An 18,602-nucleotide genomic window follows, 5' to 3' on the forward strand; every position below is an offset into this window, starting at 1 on the left:
CCCCAGACGCTTCAAATGCCCTGGTTCAATCCACTGACAGCACGTCGATCCCGATATACCAAATCGTTCCAATTCACTCTATTCCTTGCATGCTTTTCACCCTCCTGTATGTTCAGGCCCCGTTCGCTCAAAATCTTATTCACTTCATCCTTCCACCCCCAATTTGGTCTCACACTTGTACTTGTTCCCTCCACCTTTGACACATATGTCCTCTTTGTCAATCTTCCTTCACTCATTCTCTCCATGTGACCAAACCATTTCAATACACCCTCTTCTGCTTTCTCAACCACACTCTATTCTCACACATCTCTCTTACCCTTTCATTACTTGCTCAATCAAACCACCTCACAGCACATATTGTCCTCAAACATTTCATTTTCAACACATCCACCCTCATCCGCATAACCCTATCTATAGCCCATGCCTCGCAACCACATAACATTGTTGGAACCATTATTCCTTTAAACATACCCATTTTTGCTCTCCGAGATAACGTTCTCGCCTTCCACACATTCTTCAACGCTCCCAGAACCTTCGCCCCCTTCCCCACCCAATGACTCACTTCCGCTTCCATGGTTCCATCCGCTGCTAAATCCACTCCCAGATATCTATAACACTTCACTTCCTCCAGTTTTTCTCTGTTCAAAATTACCTCCCAGGTGACTTGTCCCTTAACCCTACTGAACCTAAAAACCTTGCTCTTACTCACATTTGCTCTCAGCTTTCTTCTTTCACACACTTTACCAAACTCAATCACCAACTTCTGCAGTTTCTCACTCGAATCAACCACCAGCACTGTATCATCAGCGAACAACAATTGACTCACTTCCCAAGCCCTCTCATCCATAACAGACTGCATACTTGCCCCTCTCCAAAACTCTTGCATTCACCTCCCTAACAACCCCATCCATAAACAAATTAAACAACCATAGGGACATCACGCACCCCTACCGACATTCACTGGGAACCACTCACTTTCCTCTCTTCCTACTCGAACACATGCTTTGCATCCTTGATAAAAACATTTCAGTGCTTCTAACAACTTACTCCCACACTATATACTCTTAATACCTTCCACAGAGCATCTATATCACCTCTATCATATGTCTTCTTTTCTAAGTATTTCTCACGTGCATTCTTCAAAGCAAACACCTGATCCATACATCCTCTACCACTTCTGAAAGCATACTGCTCTTCCCCAATCTGATGTTCTATACATGTCTTTACCCTCTCAGTCAATACCCTTCCATATAATTTCCCAGTAATACTCAACAAACTTATACCTCTGTAATTGAACACTCACCTTTATCCCCTTTGCCTTTGTACAGTGGCACTATACATGCATTCCGCCAATCCTCAGGCACTTCACCATAAACCATACATAACTTGAATATCCTTACCAGCCAGTCAACAACACAGTCACCCACTTTTTTAATAAATTACGCTGGAATACCACCCAAACCCGCCGCCATACAGGCTTTCATCTTCCGCAAAGCTTTCACTACCTCTTCCTTGTTTACCAAACCATTCTCCGTGACCCTCTCACTTCGCAAACCACCTCGACCAAAACACCCTATATCTGCCACTCTATCATTAAACACATTCAGCAAACCTTCAAAATACTCACTCCATCTTCTCACTTCACCATTACTTGTTTTTACCTCCCATTAGCCCTCTTCACATATGTTCCCATTTGTTCCCTTGTCTTACGCACTTTATTTACCTCCTTACAAAACATTTTATCCCTGGGGATAGGGGAGAAAGAATACTTCCCACACATTCCCCGTGTGTCGTAGGAGGCGACTAAAAGGGACGGGAGCGGGAGCTAGAAACCCTCCCCTCCTTGTATTTTAACTTTCTAAAAGTGGAAACAGAAAAAGGAGTCATGTGTGGAGTGCTCATCCTCCTCGAAGGCTCAGATTAGGATGTCTAAATGTATGTCGATGTAACCAAGATGAGAAAAAAGAGATTGGTAGTATGTTTGAGGAAAGGATCCTGGATATTTTGGCTTTGAGTGAAAAGAAGCTCAAGGGTAAAGGAGAAGAGTAGTTTGGGGATGTCTTGGGAGTAAAGTCAGCGGTTGAGGAGAGGACAAGGGCAAAGGAAAGAGTAGCACTACTCCTGAAGCAGGAGTTGTGGGAGTATGTAATAGAGTGTAAGAAAGTAAATTCTGGATTGATATGGGTAAAACTGAAAGTGGACGGAGAAAGAGATGGGTGATTATTGGTGCTTATGCACTTGATCTTGAGAAGAAATCATGAGAGGCAAAAGAGCAGCTGAGTGAGTGTGTTAGCAGCTTTGATGCACGAGATCGGGTTATAGTGATGGGTGATATGAATGCAAAGGTGAGTAATGTGGCAGTTGAGGGTATAATTGGTGTACATGGGGTGTTCAGTGTTGTAAATCGAAATGGTGAAGAGCTTGTAGATTTGTGTGCTGAAAAAGGACTGGTGATTGGGAATACCTGATTTAAAATGAGAGATATACATAGGCATAGGTAAGCAAGTAGGAGAGGTGGCCAGAGAGTGTTATTGGATTACGTGTTAATTGATAGGCGCCTGAGAGAGAGATTTTGGATGTTAATGTGCTGCGAGGGGCAACTGGAGGGATGTCTGATCATTGTCTTGTGGTGGCGAAGGTGAAGATTTGTAGAGGTTTTCAGAAAAGAAGAGAGTGGTGAGAATAAGTGAGCTTGGAAAGGAAACTTGTCTAAGGAAGTACCAGTAGAGAATGAGTCCAGAATGGAAAGAGGTGAGAGCAAATGACGTAAGGGGAGTGAGGGAGAAATGGAATGTATTTAGGGAAGCAGTGATGGCTTGCGCAAAAGATGCTTGTTGCATGAAAAAGGTGGGAGGTAGGCAGATTAGAAAGGGTAGTGAGTGGTGGGATGAAGAAGTATGATAGTTAGTGAAAGAGAAGAGAGAGACGTTTGGACGCTTTTTGTAGGGAAGTAGTGCGAATGACTGGGATATGTATAAAAGAAAGAGGCAGGAGGTCAAGAGAAAGGTGCAAGAGGTGAAAAAGAGGACAAATGAGAGTTGGGATGAGAGAGTATTATTAAATTTCAAGGAGAATAAAAAGATGTTTTGGAAGGAGGTACATTGCAATCTAAAGTAGTAAAAATATCATCGCGTTTATCTGTTGATTTACAACGTAAACCCGTATGCGAATTTTGCGTCCCTGATATACATTGGTTGTAATTGTTGTTGTAAGGCTTGTTTGGCGGACGATCAGTTCAAAGGTAGTCTTTTAGTAGCCAAATGACTCTCCTTTATGATCTAATGTTATTTTAAGTGTATTTTACATGATGATGTTTGTGTTGAAGGAGTATGTGAAGACAATTGGCAATTTGGTAGCCTCACCATTCATGTGACAGAAATATAGCTGCCTCGCCTCTCAGTTGACAGGACTATGGCTGCCACGCCACTCAGTTGACAAGACAGTATGGTGGCCTTGCCATTCAGTTGACAGCACAGTTGAGAAGAGAGTATGGCAGCCTTGCAACCTAGTTAACAGGGCAGTGTGGCAGCCTCTCCTCTCACTTACAAGGGTATGATAGCCTCTCCACTCAGTTGACGGGTGTATGGTACCCTTTCCACTCAGTTGGCGGGAAAGTAGGGCAACCCCGTCACTCAATTTACTCAGTTGACAGGTTAGTATCGTAACATAGCATATTTGACGCCATATGCTAGTAGCGAGAAGCAGTGTAATTACAATGAAAAATAACGTTAGCGTAAAGTTTTTGCTGAGAGATTTTTATGTATCACATATCTTTTTCATTTCATATTTTTGCACAGTTTCATCTTTTTTCCTACATGATTTTTTTTTGCAGAGACCTGAAGACAAGAAAGTTAAACGGGAAGAGATGACAGATATCAGAGAACTTGGAATTTGTTAAGAAACTTTTTCTCATAAGGGAGATTCAAACCTTCCCGTTATGATCTTCCTCAGTAATGTTACTAGGATAATATTCGGATGCAGATGATTTATTTTTAGAGCAATACACATTCCCATTGCTTGTAACACACAGAGAGAAATCATTCGTTAGATTACTATTAAAATGTAGGTTTGATAGATACGCAGGCATGGTCCTGAAGCCACGAGACACATGGAAAGAGCTAGTTAGCCTTCTGCAGAAGTTCGATCGCCTGGGTTCAGGTGACACCATTTATGTTAGCATTATGTCATGGAGATCGTTGTTACTAGGTACGTGGTAGTGATGATTGTTCGTATAATTATCATGAAAGAGTAAAAGTTTGCCGTTTGCCACCATCGAAGGAAAATTGGAATGTTTTAACGAACATTCGCGTGTTGCGTTGTCCGCCAGCCGAGTTCGATAGCCTATCTCGATGGTAATGTTGTTATGATGAAATGTTTCACGCCAAGAGGAAGAAACTTTAGTTCAGTGTTTGTCAGGTCAACAGATGTCAAAATACAGCTTTCAAAATGTACCAAGATTGTTTATGTCCTCTAAGTAGAACAAATTGCTCCTTTCAGTCTTGTATCACTGAAATTATTACTATCAGGTTCCCGTTATCTAAATTGTTGGGAACTTCATACAAAATACATTTCTTGTAAACCAACGTCAGGAAAATTGCTCGTTTGAAACCGGACTTGTTTCTTGGAAAACATTACTTGGCCCCAGCGATGCCATCTGGTAACTCCAGTCTTCACTACAGCCTATGTGTAGTGTTGCCAACTATGCCGCTCTCTCTCTCTCTCTCTTCTCTCTCTCTCTCTCTCTCTCTCTCTCTCTCTCTCTCTCTCTCTGAGGTGATGCAACGTGGCTGCCCATAAACCCCATTAACGTATTCATATTATATGAATCCTTTCACACCGTAAGCTACAGCAGATTCCATAGACCCCGACAGGTTATGTGGGACTATTTTTCTGTATAGTTTGCCGTGCCAGTAGGTAGGTTAGTGCTGGCAACACAACGGGCCCCTACCGGATGGCCCTGTGTGCTGGCCTGACTCTGGTACTGGACTTCTGTGTCCGACACACAAGAACACTTACCGGAATCATAGCAGCTTTCGATCGGCTACAGACTTGTGTGATGTGGAGATTTCCTCGTATTTTACACCGTAGTAACAACTTGCCTCAAGCACACTTCGCAGAATTTGTCATGTTAATAAAGATGATTTATGGACTTATACGAACCCGACCATGTTTACTCCAATAGCGTAAAAAGAAAAACTGCTATAATCAGAAACTAACTCAAATAGCCTGTAAGGAATTTTAAGTCCAGGCACTCTTTGCGGCCTCTCTCACGAAAGGTTTAAGCGAGAATGAAGAATATGAAATGTCAGCATCCTCATTGTATGGTATATGGCTGCGACTGCTGGACGAGGATGAGTAGAATAATTCCACCAGTTTAGAAATCACTCACAGTGCAAATCACAGCGATGACCAGTCAGGAAGCGACATGAGCTGATAGCCTAGTGTCTTGATCAAGGTTGAGGTGTTAATTTTTCAGTGAAATATTAACCCGAGGACACTGAAGATAACACCAATAATTGGAACCTGAGACACGAATCTCAAACTTACCACCAGATTTGTTAGAGAGGAGGATCAGATAAGGGAATACGTGTAAGGAACTAAAGCCTTAGTCTTGAACTAAGACCATGTGGCATTCAGGGAGAAATACACGATTGGATTTCAAGTTTCTTCCGTGAGAGAGAGCAGGGTAAACCCATAAGTCATTCACGTAAGTGGTTGCCGGTTTCCGGTGGAATTCCTTAAGAAAGTGTGCTGGGTCCAAACCTATTTGTAATGCTCATTAATGACCCACGACATGTAGTGAGAAATACACTTAAGGATATCTGTGGATAATACAAAGTTGTACAGAATAATGAAGCCTGAGTTAGACAGCTGCAAGAGGATGGTAGACCCATTATCGAAGTAGTCACTTAGAATGGTAACTGAAGTTCAACACTGGCAAAGGCTTTGTTGTGAATATTGGTGACAGCCTTCACAACTGTAAATGTTATGAGGAACAACGAGGGGTGTACGCAGCACACTAGAAGAGATGAAAGTTGAAAATTTACCTTGTAGTATATGTAGACAGTGAAGTGTCACTCTACCCATCATGTTAACATTATGGTAACCAGAGTTATGGGACATATAACAAGGGACTTTAAATTTGCCTACCTTGGAAGAGAGAAGAATGAGGGATAACTTGATCAAAACCTTTAAGTATGAAAGCAGGTCGATGATGTGGACAATGAAAAGGTCTTCAAGAGATGAAGAGGTAGATCCACCAAAGGATTTTTACGAGAAATTAAGTAGGATTTTTTTTTAATATGAAAATAAGTAATTTTATAGTATAAGAGTTGTGGAAGAATGGAATGGAATGACTCTGAGGCCGTAGTTAATGCAGATACCGCACATAGATTTAAGAAATTTGATAACAACAATGTTCAAGAAACGGGGCCTCACAAGTGTAAATAGGTAATTACGTATATGTAATAGCACACACACACACACACACACACACACACACACACACACACCACATTCGTCCTCGAACATTTCATTTTCATCATATCCACCCTCCTCCGCACATCCTCACCTATAACCCAGGCCTCGCAGCCATACAACATCGTTGGTACGGCTGTATCTTCAGACATACCCATCTTCGCCCCAAACCCTCCTCCCTCCAGATAATGACCTCTCTTTCCACACAGTCCTCATTGCTCCCAGACCCACACCTTGGGTGCATTAATGAGTGTCTGTGTGGAAGCTGGGACAGAGATGGGCTTGTAGGAGTCCCACACTTGAAATAAGAAGGGAAAAGATCTTTAATACATCGAAATTATTATCAAAATGAATCAAACAGTTTTTGCTTTTTTTTTATTTCTCGTGAAGTCTGTGAGAGTTGGCATTTAAAGTACTGCTTCATCTTCCGAAATATGAGACACGTATAAGATCTGTCATGTGATCCATTTGAAGCTTAGGAAGATTGCATGGACAGCCATTAGTGAGAAGCCCCTGACGTACATCCATCTGACGCCACACTCCCCTGACGTACACCCATCTGATGACACACTCCCTTTAACGTATATAATCTTTCACGTGTACGGTCTGGACACCACACATTTCATAACATTGCAAGCACCGAATCAACATATCCCAAGACCCTTCATGCCTGCGATTTAACTGCTACAGTAATGATGCTGAACATCTACTGCTCACTTGCCCCGCACTCTGCCAAGCAGCCACACACATCACTGCATTTTATGATCTTTGGTTCCGCCCGATGGACGTGGCCGGCTTCCTGAGCGCTGCAGGAGCCCCACTGAAGGTAGAGGGGGACCTCCTAGTGCAGGAAGATAAGATATCCAGCTCATTCCTGGTAATTGTTTATCAAGTTATGGGAGGATAAACAGGTGGGCTGTGAGAAGGCTGGCTGACCCGAGACCCGAGCTAGGCTACACTGATTCATAGGTAGCCGACGTAACCAATACATAACGTGTATGGAAATAAAACCTGCACCATCAAACAGCCTGATAGACCAGTTCTCAGCCAAGGAAGCCTGATCTTATATCGAGTAGTAGGAGCAGAGGGACGGAGCACCGACGCCAGTGGAAGTTAACAATATCTGAATATTCTTGAATTGGAGCGCGCTGTGATGTGTTCTCTTCTATGAGAATATTTAAGTCAACCATTGTAACCCTCTCCCTCTCTATACAGACACGAAAACAACACGGTAACTCTACTACTGAATATCAAGCACGTGACCCGTGTTAGAGAGCTGTGGTAATTATGAGACTCCTGACCTGAGGGGATAATAGAGCCCCGGGGAAGCGCTGTGGGTAGAGCGTAGGGTGGGCAGGAGGAGTGGGTGGTAGGCAGGGAGCGCGCCGCTCCACCGCCAAAGGAAAGAAACAAACCATCTTCCTCCTGGGCCGGAGACAGACCGCACCGCCACCGCAAGGTAGAATTAGAGTGCGGCATCTGCGGCTGGCATCTCACCTCTTACAATGTAGCCGCATAAATTATCACGTCGTATGTCTTACGTCTGGATTGTTATCATAATAGTGCGGCTACTACGCGGCCGCTCGTAAATCAGACGTACCGATGAGCCGGCCCTTAGGTACTCCCTGAAGCAGGGCTGCCCCGCACCGTTTTTTTTTTTTTTTTTCGTGTCCTTACCTGTATTTACTAAGGGTTCGCGCTGCTTCTATTTTGTTATTATATATATGGAAGCCGATATTATATTCACTTTCGTGTGGCGTTTATGGGCAAGGAGAAATATATTATTTTGAAATCTTGAGAGTGACGGGTCGAGGAGGGAGAATTACGCGGTGGTTCCACAATGACAAGAGCGGAGTCATGTTGATAGGCGAGGCTTGTCGGCCGCCCTGTGATATCCGCGCTGCCTCGCCCCATTTTCCTTCATCTCGCATCGGAGAACAAAGCCTTCGGGTCGATTGAGCAGTGGAATTGGGCAAGATGGAGTGTTCCTGCCGGGGTGAAGGGCACGGGAACACTGCCACCCCCTCCTTTGGCGGCTGACGGCCACCTCCGCCGTCTGTGTTGCCAGGCTTCACTGTGGCAGCGGACTTGTCAACACTCACTGACGAATTATCTTCCTCCAGGGCTCACACCACCCTCAGAGCTCCTCCTAGGCTCACGCCACCCTCAGAGCTCCTCCAGGGCTCATTCCACTGTCATAGCTCCTTCAGGGCTCCTTCAGAGCTCACACCACCCTCAGAGCTCCTCTAGGGCTCACACCACCCTCAGAGCTCCTTCCTGGGCTCACACTACCCTCAAAGCTCCTCCAGGGCTCACACCGCCCTCAGAGCTCCTCCAGGGCTCACACTACCCTTAGAGCTCCTCCAGGACTCACACCCCCCTCAGAGCTCCTTCAGGGTTCACACCACCCTCAGAACTCATCCATGACTCACACCACCTCAGAGCTCCTCTAGGGCTTACACCACCCACAGAGTCCTCCAGGGCTACACCACCCTCAGAGCTCCTCCAGGGCTACACCACCCTCAGAGCTCCTCCAGGGCTACACCACCCTCAGAGCTCCTCCAGAGCTCATACCACTCCCAGAGCTCCTCCAGGGCTCACACCACCTTAAGAGCTCCTCCAGAGCTCACACGAACCTCAGAGCTCCTCCAGGACTCACATCACCCTCAGAGCTCCTCCAGGGCTCACACCACCCTCAGAGCTCTTCTCCAGGGCTTACACCACCCTCAGTGCTCCTTCGGGGCTCACATCACCCTCAGAGCTCCTCCAGGGCTCACACCACCCTCAAAGACCCTTCTCGGCTCACACCACCCTCAGAGTTCCTCCAGGGCTCACACGAACCTCAGAACTCCAGGGCTCACACGAACCTCAGAGCTCCTCCAGGACTCACACCATCCTCAGAGCTCCTCCAGGGTTCACACTACCCTCAGAGCTCCCCAGGGCTCACACCACCCTCAGAGCTTCTCCAGGGCTCACACCACCCTCAGAGCTCCTCCAGGGCTCACACGAACCTCTGAGCTCCTCCAGGACTCACACCATCCTCAGAGCTCCTCCAGGGTTCACACCACCCTCAGAGCTCATCCAGGGCTCACGCTACCCTCAGAGCTCCTCCAGGACTCACACCGTCCTCAGAGCTCCTCCAGGGCTCACACCACCCTCAAAGCTCCTCCAGAGCTCACACCACACTCAGAGCTCATCTGGGTTCACACCACCCTCAGAGACGCTCTGGGACTCACACCACCCATTAAAGCTCCTCCAGGGCTCACAAAACCTCAAGAGCTCCTCCAGCACTCACACTATCCTCTGAGCTCCTACATGGCTCACACGACCTTCAGAGCTCACCTGGGCTCACACCATTCTCAGAGCCGCTCAAGGACTCACACCACCCTCACAGCTCCTACAGGACTCACACCACCCTCAGAGCTCCTCCAGGTCTCGCACCACCCTCAGAGCTTCTCAAGGGCTCACACTACCCTCAGGGCTCCACCAGGGCTCACACCAACCTAAAAGCCCCACCAGGGCTCACACCACCCTCACAGCTCCTCCAGGGCTCACAGCATCCTCAGAGGTCCTCCAGGATTCACACCACCGTCAGAGCTCTTCCGCAACTCACACCACCTTCAGAGCTCACCTGGGCTCACACCACCGTCAGAGCCGCTCTAGGACTCACACCACCCTCAGAGCTCCTCCAGGGCTCACATCAACGTCAGAGCTCCTCCAGGGCTTACACCATCTTCATAGCTCCTCCAGGACTCACATCATTCTCAGAGCTCCTCCAGGGCTCACACCACCTTCAGACCTCTTCCAGGGCTCACATCACCCTTAGAGCTCCTCCAAGGCTCACACCACCCCCAGAGTTTCTCCATGGCTCACACCACCCTCAGAGCTTCTCCAGGGCTCCACACCACCTTCAGACCTCTTCCAGGGCTCACATCACCCTTAGAGCTCCTCCAAGGCTCACACCACCCCCAGAGTTTCTCCATGGCTCACACCACCCTCAGAGCTTCTCCAGGGCTCACACCTCCCTCAGAGCTCCTCCAGGGCTCACACCACCCTCAGAGTTCCTCCAGGGCTCACACCACCCTCAGAGCTTCTCCAGGGCTCACACCACCCCCAGAGCTCCTCCATGGCTCAAACCACCCTCAGAGTTCCTCCAGGGTCACACCACCCTCAGAGCTTATCCAGGGCTCACACCACCCTTAGAGCTTAACCATGGCTCACCACTCTCGAAGTTCCTCTAGGGTTCACGCCACCCTCAGAGCTCCAGCAGGCTCACACCACCCTCAGAGCTCTTCCAGGGCTCACACCACCCTCAGAGCTCCTCCAGGGCTCGCACCACCCTCATAGCTTTTCCAGGGCTCACACCACTCTCAGAGCTCACCAGGGCGCACACTACTCTCAGAGCTCACCATGGCTCACGCCACCCTTAGAGCTTCCCTAGGGCTCACACCACTCTCAGAGCTCACTATGGCTCACGAAGCCCTTAGAGCTTCTCTAGGGCTCACACAACTCTCAGGGCTCCTCCAGGGATCACCCCCCCCCCCTTCAGAGCTTCTCTAGGGCTCACACCACCCTCAGAGCTCCTCCAGGGCTCACACCACTCTTAGAGCTCCTCCAGGGCTCACGCCACTCTTAGAGCTCCTCCAGGGCTCACACCACCCTCATAGCTCCTCCAGGATTCACACCACTCTCAGAGCTCCTCCAGGGCTCACACCACACTCAGAGCTCCCCCATGGCTCATACCAACCTCAGAAAGCTCCTTCAGGGCTAACACCACCCTCAGAGCTCCTACAGGGCTCATACCACCCTCAGATTTGCTCCAGGGCTCACCCACCCTCAGATTTGCTCCAGGGATCACACCACTCTTAGAACTCACCTTGGCTCACACCACCGTCAGATCTTTAGTGTTCACACCGCCCTCAGAGCTCACCTGGGCTCACACCATCGTCAAGCTCCTACAGGGCTCACACAGCCAGTTCGAGAGTGGATGTGAGCGAATGAGTTTCTTTTTTTTTTTCGTTTGTTGGTGGCGCTACCTCGCTAACGAGAGACACGGCGAACAGTAAAAAAAATCACCTTGGAGTTCCTGTGCTGAACTTCGTAACTTTACATCAGAGAGCGAATGTTGGGTTTTGGTAGGCAACTCTGAAGCAGAATAGTTGACTGCGGATTTAAGGCTTCGTGTGGAGTGGCCATGATGGGCCTCTGTGGCAATGACCCAGTCTCGTTGTTCTGTGGTCACAGCATCGCAATAAAGATCGTATATGGTGCCAAAAAACCTGCGAGTTTTCGGAGCGGGAGCCGCAAACTGATTATATTAACTGAATATTGCTCTCCAGTTACCGGTAACCTAATTACTACGCATTTTCTTTAACTTCTTGTATTTCTAAAGGATCAATACAGTTATTTTGATAATGAAAAGCATAGCGATAAATCATGATAAATGGGTTTCGTCAAGTTAGTTCGTTAGTAGTAAGCGTAATTTTGCTGCTTCTGGAACACTCGAAGGAGCAGGTCGAGTTTCGGTAGTCTACCTACCCTTAACAGCAGCGCTACAGTGCAGCACTGGCTCCATCACACCACCCAGGCTCTACCGAGGCTCACGCGGGATTTACAACGTGAAATACATTCCACTCGTGATGCCTCGGCTCCACTCATGATGCTTCGACTCCACGCATGATGCCTCGACTTCACACATGATGCCTCGACTTCTCTCATGATGCCTCGACTTCACTCATGATGCCTCGACTTTGCTCACCATTCGAGCTTCTGCTGAATGATGTTTTGGTACCTTCTAGATTAGGCTAGTAAGCTACGTATTTTTTCACCTCTGTGTGTGTGTGTATATATATATATATATATATATATATATATATATATATATATATATATATATACCTCGCAAACGCGGGAGACAGCGACAAAGCAAAAAAAAAAAAAAAAAAAAAAAATATATATATATATATATATATATATATATATATATATATATATATATATATATATATATATATATATATATATATATATATATATATATATATATATATATTATTATTATTATTATTATTATTATTATTATCATTATTATTATCATCATTATACTTTGTCGCTGTCTCCCGCGTTAGCGACGTAGCGCAAACAAACAGATGAAAGAATGGCCCAACCCACCCACACTCACATGTATATACTTACACGTCCACACACGCACATATACATACCTATATACATACCTATAAATCTCAACGTATACATATATATATACACACAGACATATACATACATACACATGTACATAATTCATACTGTCTGCCCTTATTCACTCCTGTCGCCACCCCGCCACACATGAAATGAAAACCCCCTCCCCCCGCATGTGCGCGAGGTAGCGCACGCTCTATAGTTCACACTCAGTCTCTATCTGTCATGTATAATGCACCGAAACCACATCTCCCATTCCACATCCAGGCCCCACAAAACTTTCCATGGTTTACCCCAGACGCTTCACTTGCCCTGGTTCAATCCATTGACAGCACGTCGACCCAGGTATACCACATCGTTCCAATTCACTCTATTCCTTGCACAGACTACATACTTGCCCCTCTTTCCAAAACTCTTGCATTCACCTCCCCAACAACCCATCCATAAACAAATTAAACAACCATGGAGACATCACGCACCCCTACCGCAAACCAACATTCACTGAGAACCAGTCACTTTCCTCTCTTCCTACACGTACACCTGCCTTACATCATCGATAAAAACTTTTCACTGCTTCTAACAACTTACCTCCCACACTATATATTCTTAATACCTTCCACAGAGCATCTCTATCAACTCTATCATATGCCCTCTCCAGATCCATAAATGCTACATACAAATCCATTTGCTTTTCTAAGTATTTCTCACATACATTTTTCAAAGCAAACACCTGATCCACACATCCTCTACCACTTCTGAAACCACACTGCTCTTCCCCAATCTGATTCTCTGTACATGCCTTCACCCTTTCAATCATTACCCTACCATATGATTTCCCAGGAATACTCAACAAACTTATACCTCTGTAATTTGAGCACTCACTCTTATTCCCTTTGCCTTGGTACAATGGCACTATGCAAGCATTCCGCCAGTCCTCAGGCACCTCACCATGAGTCATACATACATTAAATAACCTTACCAACCAGTCAACAATACAGTCACCCCCTTTTTTAATAAATTCCACTGCAATGCCATCTAAACCCGCTGCCTTGTCGGCTTTCATCTTCCGCAAAGCTTTTACTACCTCTTCTCTGTTTACCAAATCATTCCCCCTAACCCTCTCACTTTGCACAACACCTCGATCAAAACACCCTTTATCTGCCACTATATCATCAAACACATTCAACAAACCTTCAAAATACTCACTCCATCTCCTTCTCATATGGCCGCTACGTGTTATCATCTCCCAGTTAGCCCCCTTCACGGATGTTCCCATTTGTTCCCTTGTCTTACGCACTTTATTTACCTCCTTCCAAAACATATTTTTATTCTCCATGAATTTAATGATACTCTCTCACCATAACCTTCATTTGCCCTCTTTTTCGCCTCTTGCACCTTTCTCTTGACCTCCTGCCTCTTTCTTTTATATATCTCCCAGTCATTTGCATTATTTCCCTGCAAAAATTGTCCAAATGCCTCTCTCTTCTCTTTCACTCATAATCTTACTTCTTCATCCCTCCACTCACTACCCTTTCTAATCTGCCCACCTCCCATGCTTCTCATGCCACAAGCATCTTTTGCAAAAGCCATCACTGCTTTCCTAAATACATCCCATTCCTCCCCCACTCCCCTTACGTCCTTTGTTCTCACCTTTTTCCATTCTGTATTCAGTCTCTCCTGATACTTCCTCACACAAGTCTCCTTCCCAAGCTCACTTACTCTCATCACTCTCTTCACCCCAACATTCTCTCTTCTTTTCTGAAAACCTCTACAAATCTTCACCTTCGCCTCCACAAGATAATGATCAGACATGCCTCCAGTTGCACCTCTCAGCACATTAACATCCAAAAGTCTCTCTTTCGCGCACCTATCAATTAACACATAATCCAATAACGCTCTCTGGCCATCTCTCCTACTTGCATACATATATGTATATCTCTCATTTTAAACCAGGTATTCCCCATCACCAGTCCTTTTTCAGCACATAAATCTAAAAGCTCTTCACCATTTCCATTTACAACACTGAACACCCCATGTACACCAATTATTCCCTCAACTGCCACATTACTCACTTTGCATTCAAATCACCCATCACTATAACCCGGTCTCGTGCATCAAAACTACTAACACACTCACTCAGCTGCTCCCAGAACACTGGCCTCTCATGATCTTTCTTCTTATATCCAGGTGCACATGCACCAATAATCACCCATCTCTCTCCACCCACTTTCAGTTTTACCCATATCAATCTAGAGTTTACTTTCTTACACTCTATCAAATACTCCCACCGCTCCTGTTTCAGGACTAGTGCCACTCCTTCCCTTGCTCTCTCTCTCTCTCTCTCTCTCTCTCTCTCTCTCTCTCTCTCTCTCTCTCTCTCTCTCTCTCTCTCTCTCTCTCTCTCTCTCTCTCTCTCTCTCTCTCTGTATATATATATATATATATATATATATATATATATATATATATATATATATATATATATATATATATATATATATATATATATATATATATACATATATATATATATATATATATATATATATATATATATATATATATATATATATATATATATATATATATATATATATATATATATATTTCATACTATTCGCCATTTCCCGCGTAGCGAGGTAGCGTCAAGAACAGAGGACTGGGCCCTTTGAGGGAATACCCTCACCTAGCCCCCTTCTCTGTTCCTTCCCTTTTAGTCGCCTTCTACGACACGCAGGGAATACGTGGGAAGTATATATATATATATATATATATATATATATATATATATATATATATATATATATATATATATATATATATATATATATATTTTTTTTTTTTTTTTTTTTTTTTTTTTTTGCCGCTGTCTCCCGCGTTTGCGAGTTAGCGCAAGGAAACAGACGAAAGAAATGGCCCAACCCACCCCCATACACATTATACATACACGTCCACACACGCAAATATACATACCTACACAGCTTTCCATGGTTTACCCCAGACGCTTCACATGCCCTGATTCAATCCACTGACAGCACGTCAACCCCGGTATACCACATCGATCCAATTCACTCTATTCCTTGCACGCCTTTCACCCTCCTGCATGTTCAGGCCCCGATCACACAAAATCTTTTTCACTCAATCTTTCCACCTTCAATTTGGTCTCCCACTTCTCCTCGTTCCCTCCACCTCCGACACATATATCCTCTTGGTCAATCTTTCCTCACTCATTCTCTCCATGTGCCCAAACCATTTCAAAACACCCTCTTCTGCTCTCTCAACCACGCTCTTTTTATTTCCACACATCTCTCTTACCCTTACGTTACTTACTCGATCAAACCACCTCACACCACACATTGTCCTCAAACATCTCATTTCCAGCACATCCACCCTCCTGCGTACAACTCTATTCATAGCCCACGCCTCGCAAACATACAACATTGTTGGAACCACTATTCCTTCAAACATACCCATTTTTGCTTTCCGAGATAATGTTCTCGACTTCCACACATTCTACAAGGCTCCCAGGATTTTCGCCCCCTCCCCCACCCTATGATCTACTTCCGCTTCCATGGTTCCATCCGCTGCCAGATCCACTCCCAGATATCTAAAACACTTTACTTCCTCCAGTTTTTCTCCATTCAAACTTACCTCCCAATTGACTTGACCCTCAACCCTACTGTACCTAATAACCTTGCTCTTATTCACATTTACTCTTAACTTTCTTATTTCACACACTTTACCAAACTCAGTCACCAGCTTCTGCAGTTTCTCACATGAATTCGCCACCAGCGCTGTATCATCAGCGAACGACAACTGACTCGCTTCCCAAGCTCTCTCATCCACAACAGACTTCATACTTGCCCCTCTTTCCAAAACTCTTGCAACCCCAACAACCCCATAAACAAATTAAACAACCATGGAGAAATCACACACCCCTGCCGCAAACCTACATTCACTGAGAACCAATCACTTTCCTCTCTTCCTACACGTACACATGCCTTACATCCTCGATAAAAACTTTTCACTGCTTCTAACAACTTGCCTCCCACACCATATATTCTTAGTACCTTCCACAGAGCATCTCTATCAACTCTATCATATGCCTTCTCCAGATCCATAAATGCTACATACAAATCCATTTGCTTTTCTTAGTATTTCTCACATACAATCTTCAAAGCAAACACCTGATCCACACATGCTCTACCACTTCTGAAACCACACTGCTCTTCCCCAATCTGATGCTCTGTACATGCCTTCACCCTCTCAGTCAATACCCTCCCATATAATTTACCAGGAATACTCAACAAACTTACACCTCTGAAATTTGAGCACTCACTCTTATCCCCTTTGCTTTTGTACAATGGCACTATGCACGCATTCCGCCAATCCTCAGGCACCTCACCATGAGTCATACATACATTAAATAACCTTACCAACCAGTCAATAATACAGTCACCCTCTTTTTTAATAAATTCCACTGCAGTACCATCCAAACCTGCTGCCTTGCCGGCTTTCATCTTCCGCAAAGCTTTTACTACCTCTTCTCTGTTTACCAAATCATTTTCCCTAACCCTCTCACTTTGCACACCACCTCGACCAAAACACCCTATATCCGCCACTCTGTCATCAAACACATTCAACAAACCTTCAAAATACTCACTCCATCTCCTTCTCACATCATCACTAATTGTTATCACCTCCCCATTTGCGCCCTTCACTGAAGTTCCCATTTGCTCCCTTGTCTTACGCACTTTATTTACCTCCTTCCAGAACATCTTTTTATTCTCCCTAGAATTTAATGATACTCTCTCACCCCAACTCTCATTTGCCCTCTTTTTCACCTCTTACACCTCTCTCTTCACCTCCTGTCCCTTTCTTTTATACATCTCCCACTCAATTGCAATTTTTCCCTGCAAAAATCGTCCAAATGCCTCTCTCTTCTCTTTCACTAACAATCTTACTTCTTCATCCCACCACTCACTACCCTTTCTAATCAACCCACCTCCCACTCTTCTCATGCCACAAGCATCTTTTGCGCAATCCATCACTCATTCCCTAAATACATCCCATTCCTCCGCCACTCCCCTTACTTCCATTGTTCTTATCTTTTTCCATTCTGTACTCAGTCTCTCCTGGTACTTCCCCACACAAGTCTCCTTCCCAGCTCACTTACTCTCACCACCCTCCTCACCCCAACATTCACTCTTCTTTTCTCAAAACCCATAAAAAATCTTCACCTTAGCCTCCACAAGATAATGATCAGACATCCTCCAGACGAAAGAATGGCCCAACGCGCCCACATACACATGTATATACATACACGTCCACACACGCAAATATACATACCTATACATCTCAATGTACACATATATATACACACACAGACATATACATATATACACATGTTCATAATTCATGCTGTCTGCCTTTATTTGTTCCCATCGCCACCTCGCCACACATGGAATAACAACCCCCTCCCCCCTCATGTGTGCGCGGTAGCGCTACGAAAAGACAACAAAGGCCCCATTCGTTCACACTCAGTCTCTAGCTGTCATGTAGTAATGCACCGAAACCACAGCTCCCTTTCCACATCCAGGCCCCACACAACTTTCCATGGTTTACCCCAGACGCTTCACATGCCCTGGTTCAATCCATTGACAGCACGTCGACCCCGGTATACCACATCGTTCCAATTCACTCTATTCCTTGCACGCCTTTCACCCTCCTGCATGTTCAGGCCCCGATCACTCAAAATCTTTTTCACTCCATCTTTCCACCTCCAATTTGGTCTCCCACTTCTCGTTCCCTCCACCTCCGACACATATATCCTCTTGGTCAATCTTTCCTCACTCATTCTCTCCATGTGACCAAACCATTTCAAAACACCCTCTTCTGCTCTCTCAACCACGCTCTTTTTATTTCCA

At 45.3% G+C, this 18,602-nt stretch overlaps 1 protein-coding gene across 1 annotated transcript in view; it reads left to right on the forward strand.

The window, feature by feature from the left end:
- LOC139758424 (uncharacterized) overlaps window positions 1-18,602 on the forward strand; it is a 226,040-nt gene that overhangs the window by 168,221 nt on the left and 39,217 nt on the right. The window lies entirely within an intron of this gene.

Source organism: Panulirus ornatus, chromosome 30 (genome assembly GCF_036320965.1).
Source record: "Panulirus ornatus isolate Po-2019 chromosome 30, ASM3632096v1, whole genome shotgun sequence".
NCBI lineage: Eukaryota > Metazoa > Arthropoda > Malacostraca > Decapoda > Palinuridae > Panulirus > Panulirus ornatus.